The sequence below is a fragment of the Misgurnus anguillicaudatus genome, chromosome 2 (assembly GCF_027580225.2).
Source record: "Misgurnus anguillicaudatus chromosome 2, ASM2758022v2, whole genome shotgun sequence".
NCBI classification, from domain to species: Eukaryota; Metazoa; Chordata; class Actinopteri; order Cypriniformes; family Cobitidae; genus Misgurnus; species Misgurnus anguillicaudatus.
This window is the reverse complement of record NC_073338.2, coordinates 24020462-24040911: the sequence shown is the minus strand read 5'-3', so window position 1 is coordinate 24040911 and position 20450 is coordinate 24020462. Positions and strand designations below refer to the sequence as shown.

General features: G+C 37.4%; 1 long non-coding RNA gene across 1 annotated transcript; it reads left to right on the top strand.

Moving 5' to 3' along the window:
* Positions 1–10: 10 nt before the first annotated feature.
* On the top strand, positions 11–11320 carry LOC141369287 (uncharacterized). Its single transcript, XR_012372887.1, has 2 exons — positions 11–522; positions 11126–11320. It is a non-coding gene; the product is annotated as an uncharacterized lncRNA (long non-coding RNA).
* The last annotated feature ends 9130 nt before the right edge of the window (positions 11321–20450 follow it).

The following is a 20450-nucleotide window of genomic DNA, read 5'->3' as shown; positions in this document are numbered from 1 at the left end:
GAAATAAGGATATGGGTAATTAGGATATGCATCTTATAAATGAGTCAATCTTCCGTTACAATGACTGGATCAGAGTCAAATTGTGCGTTTAACTGTAACCAAATCTAACATCTGAATAGATGCTTTCATATGAGAAACCTTTTATATACGGTTAGACCAACAGCTGAAAGATGTCACTATGCATCATTATAGAAAACTGACGGACACACACTGTGACTCTGACAGTCGTGGTGACAAAAATAAATACGTAAATAGGAGAGGAACGAGTATATTTTAACGCGCGTCTCTAAATTGTTAAAAGAGGCATGACGTTTCTTGTGCCTTGGGCAGTTGGCCTGTGTACACCGCAGGTGCTTCAAGGCAAAATTTTCCCGTGGTATCCACTTGTGATCTATGTACCCAGTTGTCTCTACGTCAGCTCTCGCAGTTATTAAGAGGTAGCCCAAACACATGGCCATCTCCACATATCCAACTCGTCATGAGCGCTTGGAGGCTAATATCACGGATAGACTGGCATCACAGGTATTTATTCAATATGCTAGTCAATGATTGCCAACTTTTAATTTTTGTTTGTTTATTTGTTTGCTATTGTACTGTTGGCTTTATTAGATTATTTATACATTGACAAAATATGTGCTAAGTCACATTTTGTCAAGACACAGCAACTATAATAACAGCCTAATGTTTATTTACTGCCTTATTAGTTGCTGTCATGTAAATTTATATATTTAATATTAGCGTCAATAATATTTTGTAATTTCTGTTGTGCATTACCTTAATGAATTAAATTAAATCGCAACTGATCGACATAATCCAACTTTTCCACGTATTAGCGTCTCATTAAACGCCTGAATATCTGCTATCTAGGGTGCAGCACTAAAACCATGTAATCTCATTATGCTCATTAGAAAGTCAAATGTTACCAAGTCAGACTTAACTAAGATAAAAGACCCCACATGTCTTATGGCGATTTCAACTTTTCCCCGTGGTAATGTTTTAATTTGATTAAGAGTGAAGGGAAAGAGAAAAAAAATCATTGTATGTTTGGCACATCATGCTACTGAAAGGGTGTTTTTAAAACAGGCACAGCACAAAACATTTAAAGCATCTTTTGGAAGAGCGCCGATGGAGCGGAAGAAAAAGGCTGCTGATGCACTGGATCTTTTGAGGTTCCTATTTTGCCATTTTGGGGTTTTGGCTTGGCAAAGCTTTAAAGGCAACCATTTGTTGGTTGTCAAGGCTATACCCATTATTATGTGCTCCTTCAGCAACCCACATACCCCCTTGCTCAGTGGCGATGTGGTAACAATCCTCTACTGTGGATACTCCGTGAACTGGACAAGCGGACTTGTTATAATGTGGAGTTCCCATCACGTACTACTATAATAGTAGTTTTATTAGCCTACGCGGCAATAGTGCGCAGTTTAGTTATTTGTAGTAAAGTGATGTTGATAAACCATTTATTTTGCACGGTCAATTATTAATTAAAAACCTTATTTAATTGTTAAAAGTACCTTTAATATGATTTTCTCTGAAAGACTATTCAAGTGTTTCTCTGTTGGTTGTGTGCGTTAAAGCAACAAGCGCAGCCATTCTGTGCCGTGATTAATAGCCTAAAGTGTAAAGTTAAGGAAAATATTTCGGTCTGATGTCTTCATCAGATAAAAACCCTTATAAGAGCTCAGATGCAAAAGCCGCTAAACCCCACAGCAGTCAAAAAAGAAATTATGATGTTAACCGAATGCTCTGGCACGTATTATACGTCCATCAATACCATTCAGAAATATCGTTTTGTTGGCGGAATCCATCAAGAGTCTGATTTAAAAAGTGCTAATTTACATTACAAGAAAACATGTCAGACGCACTTGTCAGATGGTTTTGCATCTGAGCTCTCCATTTGTAATCCCCACCCAATTATCAAGGAAAGTTAAATTATTATGTTTGGTTTATAACTATCAATGTCAACTATTAATATACAATCCGCATTAAGCCTGTAAGAGTCTACTGGGAACGACGCCTATCAATATTCCCACAGCTCTAAATCTCATATTCGGATTAGCGCTTGCTAAAAATAAGAAGGATAATACTGCAAATCTTTGAGTCCACCGCATTTTCATTAGTGTATAGTAACAGTGCTTTGGGGTGCCAGCTGCCAGCATAAACAAACACCAGTTGATTCCCATTCACCGAATCCCCAATACCCAAACTCTTTAAACCCCGCTCAATCCCCCATGTCCAAATAGCCTCTGGGGATAGCTTACAGTGCGATCCTCAAAATAACAAATGTATTACTTTATTATCTGTGGAAACTTATCACCTCGTAAGGACACAAGAGCACAGGCCAACAGGTGCATGAGCCCGTGAAGAAAAGCTGAGCTCATGATGCACCCTGGGTACAGGGGACTTTGTTGCCAAAGACGCCACTAGTTTTACACGGTGCTGAAGCTGCAGACAATCGAAATGATATCTTTATTGCTAGGCCTATGTCCTACGCTTTAACATATCCGTCCCTGTCGACGTTTTCCTCGATGCACCTGGTATTTCAAACTTGTTCTTTTTGTGCGTCTGGGTCCTGGATAGCAGCTGCTTAAAACAAGCAAAGAGGGAGGCCCGTCTCCGACGTCTCCAAGACGTGTTGGCATGGTTTTCTTGTCTTTAATGTACCATTACCTTTTGTCTTTACACAATATGGGAACAGTAAAGCATGACGTGTGTTATAATAAAACACATTTTCAATGATACACCCGGATTTAGGGCGTCAGCGCGAGCCAGCAAACCGTATTGTTTTGTCCTCTAAGTCCACAGGCAACAGACGCATTGCTGTGCCTTGATCAAGCCATTAAATTTATGTCCACCAATGTTTCACGTACAGACAAAAAGGGACTGGAGCGCTGCCTCCTAAGGACATTGATTTCCTTGCCATCACCTGGCGTTCAGAACACAGTTTAATTTAGAGAAGAAGGGCAATGTGAGGCGCTTCGTAAAGTGACTCCGTTAACATAAGGCCCTCACCATCCAGCTCCATTGTTTTCTCTTGTTAATAACTCATTACCCGGATTTAACAAATCCTTCATTGCGTATGTTTGGTGTCTCCATATTTTGATCCCCACGATTAAGCAGATGTTACGATTGAAAACTGAAAAGTCCACGGCTACTCATGTCTGAAAGGAGAAGAGCGGTCTCCGCGCGGGACTAACAAAGAGCCTTGGAGATCTTCAGAGAGACATTTACGACCAAACAGACTTCAACCTGCTCTATTTCAGCCATTGTGTCGTTTTTGAATAATTAAGGTTAATAAGAATAGGTTTGTATACTTTGAATGCCAGGACCACAGGTGCGGGGTGACATGATGAATGATGTGCCTGATTTTTGCCAAGCTTGAGAGCCCTTCTCTTGGACCTTCAAGCTGATAGAAAATATTGTCATTTCTTTAATTCACAGCATTACTTTCATTCAGAACAAAGCCGGGTGATGAAAAGCTTATGTTGTAATGAAACACACTACGTGGTGGCTGCAGTGCCTCAGAAAAGAAAGAGCGAGTCAATGCCTGGGCGCGCTTTGGTTTGTGCGCACGTAGTCTGCTCCATCTAAATCAAATAAAGGGAAGCTTTCCAACTTTTAAAAGACCACGTTTTACCTTTATTGGGGCCTTTACGGCTGTGTCCATTAAGCATATGGTGCGAAAGCAGCAGCTTTTGTACTGACGAAACCCTCGACACTAGAAACCGGTGTCTATTGCGAATCATTTAACTTCTTAGCAGCCAAAACGGGATCCAGGGAAACAAGCGCACAAAAGCGCGCACGCGTGTAAGATTTTTAAGAAAAAGAAAATATTGTTCAATTGAGCATAAAAAGAGAGACTGACACCCGCAGGAAGCTACCCATTCTCTCTATTAACAAAAGACGCCAGTTACTTCCAGAAAAAATACTGTTATGCCATGACATTGGACCTTGGAAAGAAATATCACCGAGGCAAGCTGAGTTTTTGCGCACGGGATGCCCGGGAAACAAGAGCAAAATGGGAAGCTGGCAGAGATTGCCTGGTTTGAAGGTGGCCTCCTTCTTTTCACGCCAAAACTTGAATTGACAAAAGACTTCCAGCACAAGACATTTGCTTGATTTACATTTTCTTCTTGTTGTTTGACGCACATCGTCTATCTGTACAATGTGAATGTATGTAGTCGGTTACACGTTTGGGAATCTTTGGATACGCGGCTCAGAACGTGCGTTGTTTATTGCCATTAAATTATGAGACAATTGTGCTGCAGATGTGTGCATTAATATTTGACTTGTGTCAGCTAGAATAATTATTAAATATATATTAAAACATGATCAGCATCATAACCCGAACCCATTACAAACTATAAATCTAACACACTAAAAACAAATTACAGCTTAATACTGCAAAACATAACACGAAATTGTATATTAAAATTAATGTTATCAGTTCTTATTAAAATTAACCGACATTTTACAAATAATTATTTTTACAACATAATAAACTCATTCTCGTTCAAGTTCTTGTGGTGAATTAACGAATGGTGCATGTCACGGTTAAATCAAACAATAAGATGCGCAAAAATTTTCAATGGTATTTTAGAAGCGAAAGCTGTCCGTATAAACTCTGCGTTTGCTCGTAAAATATTAGACGAATGGTATAGGTCAGCTGTTTAGAAATTCTTTGAACCTTTAAGTTCATAACACAAAGTTCACGATTACCCACAATAGTTGTCTCTGCGTTCTAATAACAATTCAGATTGGCCGCTTTACGCCGAGGACAGCTGGCTTTGCTTGGCCATGGAAGCTCATACCACCCTTGGTGGACCATACACAACGACACTGACCTTACCGCGGGGGAATCCCAAATGTGCCTTTGACTGAATTAGCCTCAAAGACGTCTTGCTATGATCATTGTTCTCAACAGAATGGACTGAATATTGTTCTTAATATGAGAGGCATTGTGTCCAGCTTTTGCGTGCCCCATATGAAATATTACCACTCCTTTATTCAAACTCTGGTATTTCAAGGCAGGCATGTAGTTACCGTATGCTGGTTTTGTGTCATTGCTAAACTATCCAGACCCTGCCTGTCACTTTATTTCAATTCCTGGATCTCATACTTTTATTGATGTTTTTTTTTTACTTTGTTCAGATCCATCGCTGAGAGTATGCACGAACACTTCTTTAAGAAATAAAGAAAGTATTTTAGCCTTTAATTCCCTTCTTAATAGGCTAGATCAGTTAGCTTTTTATACAAAAACTAGTGACTAGTATTTAAATTGAGGTATTGTAAAGTTTAGTAAATGAATAAAAATGCAATATTTAAAATCTTGCCTACTTGGCAACTTTTCGACTCTTGTTTCAAATTTCAACAATATTTACACCCTTGCTTTAAACGCAACTGGTGGTTTTTATTTTCATTTCCTAACAGCAAGTTGTTTTTTTATTTCTAAACTCGGCCGTTATCCTTCTACCTATGAGAAACGAGTTTATAATGAATGCATTATAATTGATCCACTTTTATTCAGACTTTTTACTTTCTGCATAGAGACACAAAAGTCGGGCTAAAATGTGATAAATTACAAATATGCAAATGTCTTTCAGTGGCGTTGTAAGTGTGTCTATCTGGAAGTGAATGAGGCCTTGCAGTCAGTCTGCGCGCACTCGGGGAGCTCGGGACCCCAGGGCGCGGATCAAAGCCCCCCATTCTTTTCCATCCCCGGTATTCTCGCACAAACGATTTCGATACAATATGTTTCCATGATGCACGTCATGTGCCTGGGACGCACAACTCGTTGCATCTGAGCTCAATGCGTCCACTGCCTTTTGTTCCGACAGGATGGACTTGAGAGGGTTTTTTTCCCCCAGTTGCCAGGTTTCTAAAGTGTAAAAGCATGCATCATTTTTCACCAGGTCTCGTTTTAATATTCACAAAAGCCAATGTATGAAACAGACCTTTCACTTGTTCGCTGGCATGAACCTCACCGCTGTCCAACTGATTTCTCCTATTATAAGCATTTCACAGCAGGGAGGTATTTGCAACACAAATGCAGCTGCAAGTTGCTTCACACAAAAATAGTTTATGCGAGTAAAGATGTCCAGCTTTGTGTCATTAATAAATGATTTATGCACATTTAGCAGTAAAGATGTTTTTATAATCTCAGATGGATTTAAATCTGATGAAAATATCTAATATATTTAATTATAAATAGTTGTATCAATAAATTTCGAATTTTCACTATAAAGCATTTTCTTTGCATCCAATATATACAATTAATAATAACAATAGCCCAAAGTATTTATTATTTTCTTATTATTTTTAAGTATTAACCATGCATCCCAGACAACCCCAGCACAGCAAAATTTTCAATTCTAGAGTATTGCATTTGGAGAAACACAGGTAAAGGTGAAAAACAGCAGCTCAGTGGAACTTGACCAGACGTTAAGAGTGATTGGCTGAAATGGCCTTGGGCCAGTGCTGGGAAAGCTTCCAGGCCAGACTCCCATTAACCCTCTATGGTGAAACTCTGCTGGAATCCACCACACCAGCCATCGCTATTTATCCCCTAACCAATGAAACTAATTAATTTCTGGAGTACGACTAAAATTCCACATTGTTGCTTTACAACCTGATCTTAAAACCCTGTGAAAAGTAGCAAACGTCTTTAGTGCGATACCCCCTCCTGGGATTGTTTTAGCTAATGATATATATCTGACATCCGATAGTAGTCTCTATGGTTACTAAGCTGCGAGCAGTTTGGACCATGCTGGTTTGTTCAGTGGCACAGCAGTGTGGAAAAGTTGTTTTGTGACTTGGCAATGGACCAGTTAGTTGAAGATTACAAGGAATTAGGCCATAATCACATAATCCCTGAATAAAGGGTCACGGCACAGTGATCAAGCTGATCAAGTCATAACCCAATAACCATCCGTTGTACATGACAGAGATTTAAAGGAGAAATTGGTAATTGATTCAAAGCTTGTCCTTGTGGGTCAGTGGGGTCCGCTGAGATCAGAGTTTGGAGAACAGCTCGGCAGGGGTTTTTTTGCTTATAGGGGGACGGCGTTTATATAGAAACACTTTAGTTTGAGGATAACTCACTAGCTGAATCGCCACGCATACGGATTTCCAATAATGATAATACAAATAGTTATACATCAATACTTTTCCAAAGCAAGGTAAACTCATTTGAAATTTTAAGAAAATACAATACAAAAAATAAAAAAAGAGTGCCCATTCTGTCAATAATTATTCAGTACAGTGTGAAGAAGTAAAATAAAGACAGAGAGAATGAGATGGGGGCAGAGCAAGACTAAAGACTAAAATGGGTTCGAGAGCCAAGATCTTATTGTTCAGCTCCACAGCCTTTGAGACCGACTCCAAAGCTTTGCATTCCGCTGGTTTTGTGCCGTATGCGGCATGCGGAAAGCTAAAGACTATTCTTGGAGCGCTCTTTACTGCGCCAGAAGAATGCATACAGTTACTCATGTCTACACCTCTCCAACAGCATTCAGGCTTAAGAGCTGGCGTAGACTGAGTCCATTCAAAGCCCAGTCAATTACAGTCAGTTAAAGTCACGATAGCCTTTGTTTTTTCTTAATGGGAGCTCTGTGTGCCTCCACTATGGGAGAAATCAATGCATTTACTTAAAGGGATTTGAAGTTTTCTCATCTCAGTACTTGAAAACATGCCAAGATTGTGTGCCATGATGTCTTCACGGATAAAGTAAACCTACTTTCATTCAGATGTATGAAATACTAGTCATTGTGGTTCATTATGGAGAAAAATTAGGGATAATAAACAAAGCACACGGATAAATATTTTCAAATGCAATGTTGTTTTGTTCTTCTTTAGCTCTCACCAGGTTTTGCCATCTTTAGTAAATATTTAACTGCAGGCCTAAATACATTTTTTTTTTAAAATATAATAAATGATATTTTGAGATAAAATTTGATTACTTTTACACTTTGATTTCATTTTTCACTTTGAAAAGAAAAAATTATCTTATACCGTCATCAAGTTATTACAGCTTAAATATATACACTGTGCCATTTCGGTTAATGTCAGTACAGTCTGTTTTAGCCGTGGTTTATACTTGAGACTTAGTGGCTAGTTTTAACAAACATGCCTTACTAAAAACATTACTTGTGTATAAGTTGTTTTTAGTTTGAACCACTCTTACATTTAATTTAGTCTAGGACTAGTCTAAGCCCTGTTCGGGAAACCGCCCCAGTGTTGTCTTGATCGAACACAAGTTGACATATCTTAAAATATATCCGTGCGATTGTTATGTCTCAAGATGCACACCAGTAATGTTTATTTATAAATTATGCTTTTAAAAATGACTTAAATTTCCTAATTTAGCTAAGACCTAGGCCTGTCTTAAGATCATCCTTGTTCGGGAAAACCACCTCATAGAGGGGCGGTTTCCCGGACAGGGATTAGACTAGTCCTAGACTAAAATAAATGTAAGAGCTGTCCAAACTGAAAACAACTTGCACTGAAATATCTTAAAATACATCAGTGCCCTTTGTTTTACCTCAAAATGCACACAAGTAATGTTTTTAGTAAGACATGTTTGTTAAAACTAATTATATTTCATAATTAAACTAAGGCCTAGTTGGACTTAAGCTAATCCCTGTCCGGCAAACCACCCCATAGTGTTTATAAAATATTTGCCTGTTCAAAAGGGATGAGGAAAAACACCAGTCTATTCTTCATTCACCTCATCTGCAAGGACCAAATGGGAATCTGCAATAACACATAAAATTGTTTTTTTTTATGAAATGCAAAGGAAAATTAAAACTTTAAGTTATATGAATGGGAGTGAACAGAATTCATATCACATCATCTGGTCACAAGCTAAAATATCCTCAAATGATACAATTTATTGTTATTGTAGCACCTATAAATAGTGATGCATGAACGGTGGTTTTTACCATCCCAAGTCATTTTTTCTACCAATCAAGTGAATGTGAGTACTGCCCATGGGAGGGGCAACATGACATTTCCCTGGCCGATTCTAAACAGGTCACGGACCCTCCATAGACACCAAGGCGGTGGGAGGGAGAACTTAACCACACCGTGTAACCGAATCAAACCAGTGGTTACCCCTTTTCAGCCCACTGGAATAGCCATAACAATACCATTCACACTGCAGCAGAGAAGACATGCTCCTTTGAAACTAACTGAGAGGCTTTTTATCAACTGAAGGGCTTTGAAGCCTTTTAGAAAAAATGTAAAGAGACCCAAAGCTCATGTTTAACTCTAAAACTGGTTTGTCTTCAGCGCATTGTAATTCTTTTATGCTTTTCCCGTGGGTCTAAATATGAAGCGAAATGAGAAATGGAAAACGAAAGAACGTATGGTTTGAAGTGCAGAGAGAAAAGTCAAGCTCAGGACTGCCCTAGAGGTGACCTAGGCCTTTCAGGTTGCTTGAACACATCAGAATTGCCATTGTTGAGGTTGATTAATTGAGTCTGATAAGTTACCATGAATGAAGATTGTTATAGAGTTTAATGTGGTGGGCCTGGGTTCGTAAATGCCTCTTTTAAGAAGTTCTGCAGCAAAGCATATGGTCCAGACGTATTCACGGAGAAAAAGAAAAAAAGGCAAAATTTATTATGGTTGTGTATCCAAGCAGTCTTGTCCCCCTTCTTTTGATCATCTGCCGAGTGACTTTGTAGTCTTGCCTTGTATAAGGGGAACACTTAAATCTTTTAGAAGAGTTTAACAGCAAATGAACTTGCTGCTTTGGCTGTGTTTGCGGTGTTGTTAAAATGTGTAATAGTTAAATGTTATTTTGAGAGATTATTGAATAACATTGTCATTCATAACTGAGAGTGTTAAAATATTAGCCATCAAAATAGATCTCTGAAATTGTCAAGGCGGTGAAAAGTAAAATCACACAAGCATCCCTTCAAACAGCTTGGATGTCTAAATAAGAGCTTGTAAGATCGGGTCCGCCTCACAGGCCAGAAATTATTCACACCACCTTAGATCGGTGACCCACTGAACAAACATAATCTGCTGTGTGACAACAATGTTTGCCAACGCTTTCCAAGTGTCAAGACCCTCAGTAGCCGGTGCCTTATCGCCAGTGTCTCAATTATTGGGTGTCAGTGGTGATGTATGGACCAGATTCCAATGGTTTAGACAGGGGCCAGCTAGCTGTTGTAGAGGTCACCGGCCAGGCCCTCTGGACTGAAGACCAGTGACCCCCTCCATGCTGACCCACTATAATCTACTGCATTAGTTGCCCCGTGGACGTCTCTATCCATAGCACAGGCTGCAAGTACACGGCTTTTCTCAAGTGCTTAAGCAAATATACAGAGAACAATGTGTCAGGGGTTAGAGGTGATGCAAAAAGTGCATTAATGCATGCATAGGTTGTCAAAAATGTTTAAAAAAAGATTGTTTTATAGGCAATGTTTCTTATTTATAATATTGTAGGCAAAGTTTTGCATGCATGCATTTATAAAAAAATAATTAAACATGAGATCATTACAATAACTGCATATAGTGGATGACATTGCAGAACCAATGACACAGTAGTCTATAACTACTGGCCTGTTGAAATCCCTATATAGTCCGGACATCGGTGTAATCCGTCAGACTGATTAGTTAGCTTCTGTGCATCAGATATTTGGGTCTGTGAGCTTCCATATTGACAGAGGGTATTAAGTCTCTTAGTTATCTCGCTATGTCATGCCTGCTAAGCTCATTAGCCTAGATCCCAATCATAAGAAAGTCAATAATAGGCAAAAGAGAGATTAAAAAGTAGCTACTCTCTCCATCATTTCTCATTCCTCATGAGTAAACGCTAATATGAAGTCAGCCTTTCAGAGCGGTATTTGGTCAAATCAATTTCTTTGAAGGCTTTATAAACAAATTGCTTGCACATCGGAAGGCAGGTGTTAATGTTATACTAAGTTGTAATCAAGTTAAAGGTGAAGCATGCTAAACTAATCTTCGCTCAGTATATAGAGGATGAGCTATGCATATGTTTGAAGCTAAGCATATTTGCTAATTTAATATGGTGCTGCTAGTGGAACAGAAGTTTCACACTTGATCTTTCAAATTCATAAGACTTTGTTTAAGTGCTCTCTGTTCTTATTTCTTTAAGGTTGCCTACGGGAGTCAAATTTACTAACCACAAGGAAAGAAAAGCATCCTCTCTTCTCTAGGATGAGGTTCATTTAACCTAGTTGGCCTTGTCTTCTTTTGCTGGCAGAGGGAAATTAACTAATGAATAAGTAATGGAGTAATGGAGCTAATGGAGGTTTTAAAGTTGCAATAAAAATGAAATGAAAAACTGTAATATGTTTTGGAATATTGTGGTGCCCTCATAATCTTTAATCAAAAACACAAATCTCCTTCCCTGCTTGAAATGATCTCTCTTTACTTCCGGTCATATGGGGTGCTTCTCAATTCTTATTTGTGCATCCTTGTTTCCTTTCCTTGCTTCCTTTCTTCAATTCTTAGCTCCACCCTCATAGGATGCAAGCGAGGAAAGACGCAAAAAGATTACTCTCTTAATAACATTTATTCTCTTTTATCAAATTATCAAGTGCATTAAAACCCCTAAACATTTAATAAAATAAAGTTAAATACATTGAGTTATAGTTCATATCCTTACTACATTACAATAAAGACATTCTTAAAAGTGCTGTAAAATGAATATATGTCTATACCACTGATCAATATAGATCGGTGGTTTATACATAAATATTAAATATACTGTTTGAAACGAGTCCACATCTACATTAATATAATGATTAATAGCAAGATTTATATGTGTTTAATGACGTGACGATGTGAAGGAGGAGGAGATTTATTCACACTTATACTTTTATACAGTTTTTAATACTACATACTACGTCTAATAGTAGTATGGTGGCCTAAGACTTTTGCACATTACTGTATGTCACCATGGGTGACTTTAAACTACTGTTTGGTACACTCTTCTTTGGAGGGACATCTGTAGGAAATAAGACCTGAGAAATAGTCACACACAATATGAATAAGGATATATTATTGATTAATTGAAATTGTTATACACTGTAAAAAATAAATTGTTGGCTCAATGAATAATTTTTTAGTAACTAGTTCCACAGAAATTTTACGTTCACTCAATTTCTGTCTCCAAAGTGTTTCCTGGATTGATGTTTTTTAGTTGGCCCAAACTTGACTCAAATATAAAAAAGTATGTTTGCTCAATTAGCTTTATAGTTCATTCAACTAAAATGTTTTAATCAGTTGAATCTTTAAAAACTTACAGCAAAGAAAATTTAATTATTTACTCAATGTTTTATGTGTTACTTCAATTAATATTTATTATTAGGGATTTTTAATAACATTTTTAAATTATTTATCAAATAATTTATGCTGGTGTTCTTAACAAAATAATTAACTTCAGTCACATAAAAACAAAAGCTTTTTATTCACTTATTCACTTATCATACAGACTGAACATTTAAGTCTTCTTTAAATAGAGGGCATAAAACAGTCCAAAAAGCACTCCAAATTCAGTCAGAACACCTGCAGGGCCATTTAGGAGACTTTCTTCAGCCCTCTGCTCTGCCTCTCACATCATCACCGCTCTGGTTTAATAAACAGAGGAATATAAACACACACACATACATAAATAACATGTTTAATATAATAAAGCTTGATGGTGAAAGACTTTATTCCCTAAATAAAGTTAACGTTAGGCCAAATTTCCCTCAGACATCACACATAATTAAACACTATAGGGCGGTTTTCTCGGACAGGGCTTTTCACTGACTAAAATAACTTACTGACATCTCTTAACATATGAGTGCTATTGTTTTGTCTCAAAATGCACACCAGTATTGTATTTTATAAGGTTTGTTTGTAAAAATGTCCCAATTATAATAAAGACCGAGTTCTAAACCCTGTCCGTTAAACCAACCCTATTATATCCAGGCTCTCTTAACTAAAATAGCTCCACTTTACTTCGGACACATAACATAACACACTTCTAAATATATCTTTACAAAAATATCATTACAAAAACGTCGAGTATTTGCGTCTTTGCAGATTAATATATTCTAAAATTAACATTTATAATTACAAACATTTACCTGACGTGAACTTGAGGAAACGGCTGATGATTGTGTCCTGTGAAACAGTGATTCCAGCTGTTGCGTGCGGATTGATCTCAGATGAAATGACCTGTAATCCAGATCCTTCCGAGTTAAAACATTTTAAATTCAAAATACACAGACGCACGCACATACATACATACATACATGCACACACGCATGCACACGGGTATATTTAGATTTTTTTTTTAAGATTGTTATGATATTGGGACTATTTCTCCACTCGCTCCTTCAGCTCTGAAGTGCAAATTCGCAGGCAGGACGCAGTCCGGTTATAACAAATGTGAAAGATATGAAATATCATTCAACAGCGATATCATTTATGTGCAATCCTAAAATATGATTTAAAACATACCGGTAAACCTTTTATTATTGAGTATAAGAAATTAAAATGAATTAAATCGCATGTTTAAACGCCACAGAGATATCAGCGCCAGCAGTCGATTTCTGATGGGCTTGCCGAGGCGAGGCTGCGCTGGGCGGGGTGTTAGCGCTTAAGTGTCGGTGATTTTCTGGAGCTCATCTGGAGCTCTTCTCCGTCCGAAAGTGTCCGAGCACATTTTTAAATAGACGCTATCTTTATTAACCGACCGCATATTTAAACTTAAAGCACATACATTCACGCCTGAACAACTCTTACAATTACATGTTGTTACCAAATAACAGTAATATTATGAGCATTTTGTTGTCAGGAAACATAGCTGTCATAAGTCCACATATTGACCAGATTTGTCTTAATTAGTTCAGTCAACATAGCCATTCTGAATGTTGACTGAATTTGAAAATAACCATTCATTTAATGTTTTAAACACAGATTTATCTAGACTTAAAATAATATGTCTACTCAACTAAGCCCAAACAAGAAAATTGGTTTAACTTATATATTTTTGCCCTTCCAACATTTCATTAATTGGATTTTTTACAGTGTAGACTTCCCTTACCCTAATCCACACTTTAACCTTTAACTTTAAATTTTGATTAAGGAGCACAAACTTATTTTTAAACACACAGTGTTTTTTCTTTTATTGTAAAGCAAAAAAACATTACATTACCCCAAAATAAATGTTTGTAAATATTTGCATTTTAGAATTTAAAAAATGCTTTATATATGCTGTATATCCCTAATAAACTTTATTGAATTTGCCTTCTAACGCCTCATTTTTCCCAAAACTGTCCAGATTTCAAACAAGTTGAGGCACTTCCGGCTGTTTACCATGTGCATTATTTATCCAATAAACTACATCCGGCACAGGCCGGCCTCAACGAGGTGATACGAGTTGCGTTTGTCCTCCTATTAAATGGGGAGTGGGAAGCAGAGCAAAACAAAAACAAAACCAGCCCAAACTTATGCATATTCATCAGCCTTCACCAATTGAGGCCAGAGATGAGGGGCTTAATGGGCATGCACCTGTTTAAGTCTGTTCGGGGTTAACCTCTACTGTATATGTGCTCTGTGTGGGGGGGCTGGCCACAGGTGCAGATTTCATTAAGGGTTACATGATTAAAGCTTTTGCCCTCATTTAGTGTGCTAAGATCAGGGGCTTTTAATGAAGGAAAATCATGGGCTCAAAACTAATCCACATTTGTAGTAGAAATATCATAGAGGACCATATTTAAATGTCATAAGAGCCCATATTTATTCAGAAGGCACTGACCTGAGGGAAAACTGTCTTAAAATCTAAAAAAAAAATTGTCAGACCTGATTGGAGGTGCAGAACCGCTTACTGGGCCTAACCATGAAACAGTGGGAATATGAATGGAGGACAGGTACCATAAGATTAATCTCTGTCAAATGTTTACTGCCTTTTTCGGCACTTCCTTGGTCTTTTATAGTTAGTAGTTTGTAGCTTTGAGTTCAGGATCCCAACAAGATGCAAAAACTTCAAGTAAGCATTTGAATAATGTTTGTGTATGCTGCTTCCCATCCAGTCTACTTCCATACTTTCTTTCAGACAATATAAAAATCACAACCATCACAATCTTACACATCCCAAAGACTTAATGATGAAATGTAAACTAGCTATATCTCAATAAAAGTGCATAAATAAAATTTTGCGTTTCCATTCAAGTCCATCTTTAGAATTTGGCAACACAGTTCTGTTCCCGACTTTCCTCCTTTTTGGAGAAGGAAATGGCTTTGGTCTGTTTTCCAATGGAGATTTAAATGGAGGGCCATATTCTGCGTGTCATTATATCAATCCGTTGCTAACAAAGGGTCATTTTAACACCAAATGTCCACTTTGTGTGGCATGTCCAATCAAGGCCTGACACAGCTTTGTGGAACGTCATGTTGGCTGATTGAGTGCGTACGCTCAGAGCAGTGTGAAGGTCAGGTCACCTCAGGTCAGCTCGGACATCCACTTTTCCACCCATGTTCCCCCAAAAAGCCTAACGGGACGTGGGAGTGCCTTTTAAAGTTTTTCTTAGTATGAGTGGGCGCCGAGTGTGTTGTTAGTCTAACCCAACATAAAAAGGGTGTCAGTCCAACCTTTTCTTCAGAAGAGAAAAAAGAGAACGGGATAAAAAAGTTCCTTCAAAGAGCCATTGTGTGTAAAAGAGAGTAGGTGTTGATTTGTGACAATAAGATTTTGAGTTGTGTTAGTCTACGTGTAGATCTCTACATTGAGAGGGGACACTAATGAAGGCAAGTAACACTTTTTACACAGTCTGCTCAATACAGGATTAATGCCTACATTTTAACCAACAAATTAAAATAAGAACACATTCAATAGATCTTGCAATTTTTTTATTATTTTACACCTTAATACTTTTACACTAATAAGACAGGGTTTAGATTAATCCAGGACTAGGCCTATATTAGGACATTAAGTAGTTTATACAAATAAAACCTTACAAAAAACACTAGTGTGCATCTTGAGACAAAACAATGGCACTGATATATGTTAAGATACGTCAGTATAAGGTGTTTATTTAAGTCATTCATTTTTAGATTAAATTTACTTAAAATGATTGCTTTAAATTGCTCAAAACTACAACTTGTAGACAAAGGTCACATGCAGAGACTGTTAGTCAAAGTAAATAAATGAACCTGTTTGCACATGGTATCTGAACTCGAGTCACTGTCTATACACAGCCAGGCACGTGCCAGTTAAGATGAAACCTTGGGCGTAATAAAAAAAAGTTCCACACATTTCCATAATAGCTAACCACTACAGTGGCCAAGCTCATTGTAAGGGTACCCTTTATGAAGTGGACTTTAAACCGGGCCTATTGTCAATTTCTATTCAGCAAGACCCCCTCACCCACTCCAGCCTGTCAGTGTGTTGTGTCAGCTGCATGCCACATTCCACTCTCTTCTAGGATATGAGCTTGTGATTCACACCGGACACCGCCTCTGCCACCTTTATGTGGTCACCATGTTAACAGAGTCATCGTCCCGATCACCCTTCTCTAAAATCCCCCAATCGATAAAACTTTGGCAAGCACGAATAAACTAAATAGAGTAGCAGATCAGAAGCCATAATGCTTTGTCCAAACTGTATAATCTGCTAAATAAGGTAAGCACTTGAAAAGCTACAAAAACTAAAGAAAAGAAGCTGCACTTAATGCATCCTATTTTTGTAATACATACAAGTGGGTGATTCTCACGAAATCCAGATTTAGAAGGTGTCCAGCATCAGATTTTTTAAAAAGCCCTTGAAGGGATTTTTTTTTGTACATATAAGATTAAGGTCTGAACTTATTATAACCATTATTTTTAAAGGATTTGAAACATATTTCCTATAGAATTATTTACATTTTTTTTAAATTATCATTATCAAAAATGATCATTACCGCAACATGATATTACATTAAATATATGCATTCACAAACTCATGTTTCGGTAATGCGAACTATAAAGTTGTCTAGGTACTATGACAAACAAAATTTCAACTTTTATCTGGAGAGAAAAAATAAGAACTGCTTACATGGTAGCCATCTTGAGTGTCGCAGTCAATTATGTCCCTTCCAACTATTTTTTTTAAATGTTAGTTCCTTGAGGGCAAACTTGTTAACACGCACCGGCCCGGCGGCGGGCCCTAGGGGGCGTTTTTACGTGTTTTTGTACTTTGTTTAACATCAAATATTCAATCAACAATCATAAACTTTGCATTATTTGAAAGTTTAAACACTCCAAATTCATGTTCTGAGCTTATTTTTGAAATCAATACACTGGTGTGGAAAAAATTAAATGAAATGCAGACGGAATGCATATAAAAAATTTTGTGGGTACTCACATGGCTTGCCATATGGTTCTGACAATTTCTGACAATTCCCAAAATCTTCAACGTACATTGCAAGGTAAGGGTCCACTCTTCAAAAAGCATCCCACGTTTTAATCCAAAACAATGAAAAATAGTGAGAAATCCAGCAATATCCTCCTTTGTTTACATCCGCGCGTCCGCTAAGTATGATCGATCATGTTTATTTTCTATCAAATATCGATTTTTATCAGTGAAAATCCATCTCTTCCTGCTTCGTTAGACTGTTCAGATAAATATCCCGCCCTATTTTTCTGTTTTGTCCAATCAGAAAAGGTTTGACAACTCAAAATCTCATGCGATCAATGATTTGCCTAGATAGATGTCCTTCAGCTTGCCATAGGCTTTTGACTGGATTACACCAAAACAAAGCCAGCCAATGCATAGTGAGCAAAGCTTTGATTGACAGAGGAAGTAACCAATCATGAAACGATTACAAGGATTCAACTTACGTCAGTAAAGTGTACTTCTGCGCAAATCTACAGAAGCGCATGGAGAGAAATGCCCACGCCCCCTCCGTGCGCGTTTGTTTGTTTGGGTAGCATAGCAGCCGGCTAAGCTCTCCGGAGCCGCTGAGAAACCTCTTCAAATGTTAGATATAACATCTCCATTGTGGATCGTGGACTACAGATGACTTTTTTGTGTTGAAAGTGTTTTGGAGAAGTTGATAAAGAGCATGATCGCGGATCAACAATGCAAGACTGGATGTAAACAAAGCGCGTCGTCGAGGAGAGATGGACCGGATTATGAGCTCAGCTGCGCTCGCTTGGATAAAGTAAGTGGATTCTTTTGTTGATTTACGTTACATTTCTTGTTTCATGTTAGCTGTTTTGATTATAAAGTAACACTGGAGATGACTAATATACGAGTTTTACATGGTTTCGTTTTTGTATGACATGTTATATAAATGCATCATATTTATAGCTATATGAATCAAATGCACAGAATATACAAACTAAAAACTAGAAAATAAGATATGTGGTGGAAAATATGAGTATTACCAGCTGAGAAATATAGGTTATTTGGCAAACATAAGACATTTGTAATTATAAATAAATATATTCATGTAATGTGTGTGTGTTTGTGTATATGTATTATGTTCATGTATATTACATCATAGTTTCTCATACAAATAGTTGTATGTCTCTAACTTTTGACTCAAACTAAAATCCTCTCTTGCTTTGTGTGTGTGTGTGTGTGTGTGTGTGTGTGTGTGTGTGTGTGTGTGTGTGTGTGTGTGTGTGTGTGTGTGTGTGTGTGTGATGTGATGTAAAACAGGACTTCAGCTGACACAGGAGGACTGGAATCTGGAGTGCATTCATGAGCGACCATATTCAAAATAGCAAGTATTTTGTTATAATGTGCAAATGTTTTTTTCTGAAATAGTTTTTTCTATGTGCTTTGGTGGGCATAGAAGTTCTGAATTGATATACATAATGTAATATGTAGTCCTGACTCATTTTCTTTTTATAATCATGTCATATTGTTATCATGTGTATATTTGGAGTTTCCAAGTGCACTTTTTCTGAAAGGACGCCGGGACTTTTTTGAAATAAAAGCTCACAGAAACAACATTTTTTGGAGTATCATTCTCAAATTTGAATCACAGCATGGTCAGACATTCAGTTCACCTATATGGTGTCCCCAGGTGTCTCACATGACCATTTCATACCTTTTTTGCTAAGTGAATGTTATTTAAAGAAAAACGGAAGTCATTTAATGTATATTTTACCTTGTTTTACTCTGTTTCTTTACTACTCTGAGTTGTTATGACTATTAGGCAACAATATGTCAAGTGTCTAGTTTCAAACAAGACCAGAATTATGAATATAGACCATAGGGTTTAAGAGCTGCAGATGTTTTAGTTTGGAGTTGTCGTTTTTCAGAAAATGCTCAAAAATATAAGTGCTAGCTAACAGGTTAAACAATGATTGAAAATTGTTGCGGAGGATGAGAAAATTGGTCTTGGACACATTTATATTCCTTATTATTGTCTCTACATTTACCAATGATCACCAAATACCACATGTTTCTTTACTGTAAATGTTTATAGTATAACATGCGCTAAAGCTTTTTATTTTTTAGATTTTTTATTTATAAATATTTCCATGTCAAAGAACCCAAATCCAGTCATGAGCATGTTGCGGTAATGAAATTTTCCCCTTAAATGTGGAAAAAACAACAAAATTGGTTTGTATGATGTCATTAAAAATCATGTGCAAAATGGTGAACATGAAGAGATGTTTGTAACTGTATGCTTCTTATTTTGATACTCTTACTTTGCATAAATTTTTTATCAAAATGTTTCATGACACCACATAAGTCTAATTTCGCGAGAATCACTCAAATAGGTTACAGTCTAAAAACAGTAATAAATATTTCTTAGCATAAAACTTTGACTAAATTAAAGAAGATGTACTTAATAAACCCATGCAAGATGGGTTTTTGGCGAAAAAGGACTAGGTTTTTAAGAAATGGAGAGGAAGCCGCTATCCATCACACAGGGCCGTTAATGAATATGCTTCAGTGTTGATCCGGGTTGTATTTTAACCTCAGACTCATGGCTAAAATCGATACGGCTTAGACACTACGTGTGCACCTTATCCTCCTTCTTTGCTTTAGGACTCTGATGTCTGGGGTGAAAAAGGGACTTTCCTTTGGTCAAGAGTTCAGGACCTTCAAACATCCCGAGACAGATAGCTCACCACCAGGCCATGCTGCAATGCGTCAGTCTGTGCCGTATCTAAGGTCTGTATTTTAATCATATGTTAGCTGCATGTCCCACTCACCTTCTTCGTGTGCATGTCATCCTTTATTTCCTCTCTTAACCGTTTCATTCATCTGCAAAGGAACATAAAAATTTTATATTAAAATAACAATAATAAATATAGCTGCAAGCAGCGATGGCGGGCCCTCGCACGTTATTTTTCCGCTACACGGTGCGTCCGAGAAAACGATGCACGGTGGGCAAGGGCCTCAAGTGGGTAAATATCAGTGGGCTATTTAATGTTGTTACTGACCCATTTGGGGACTGTAGGTAAAAGAAACCCCACATTTTAGA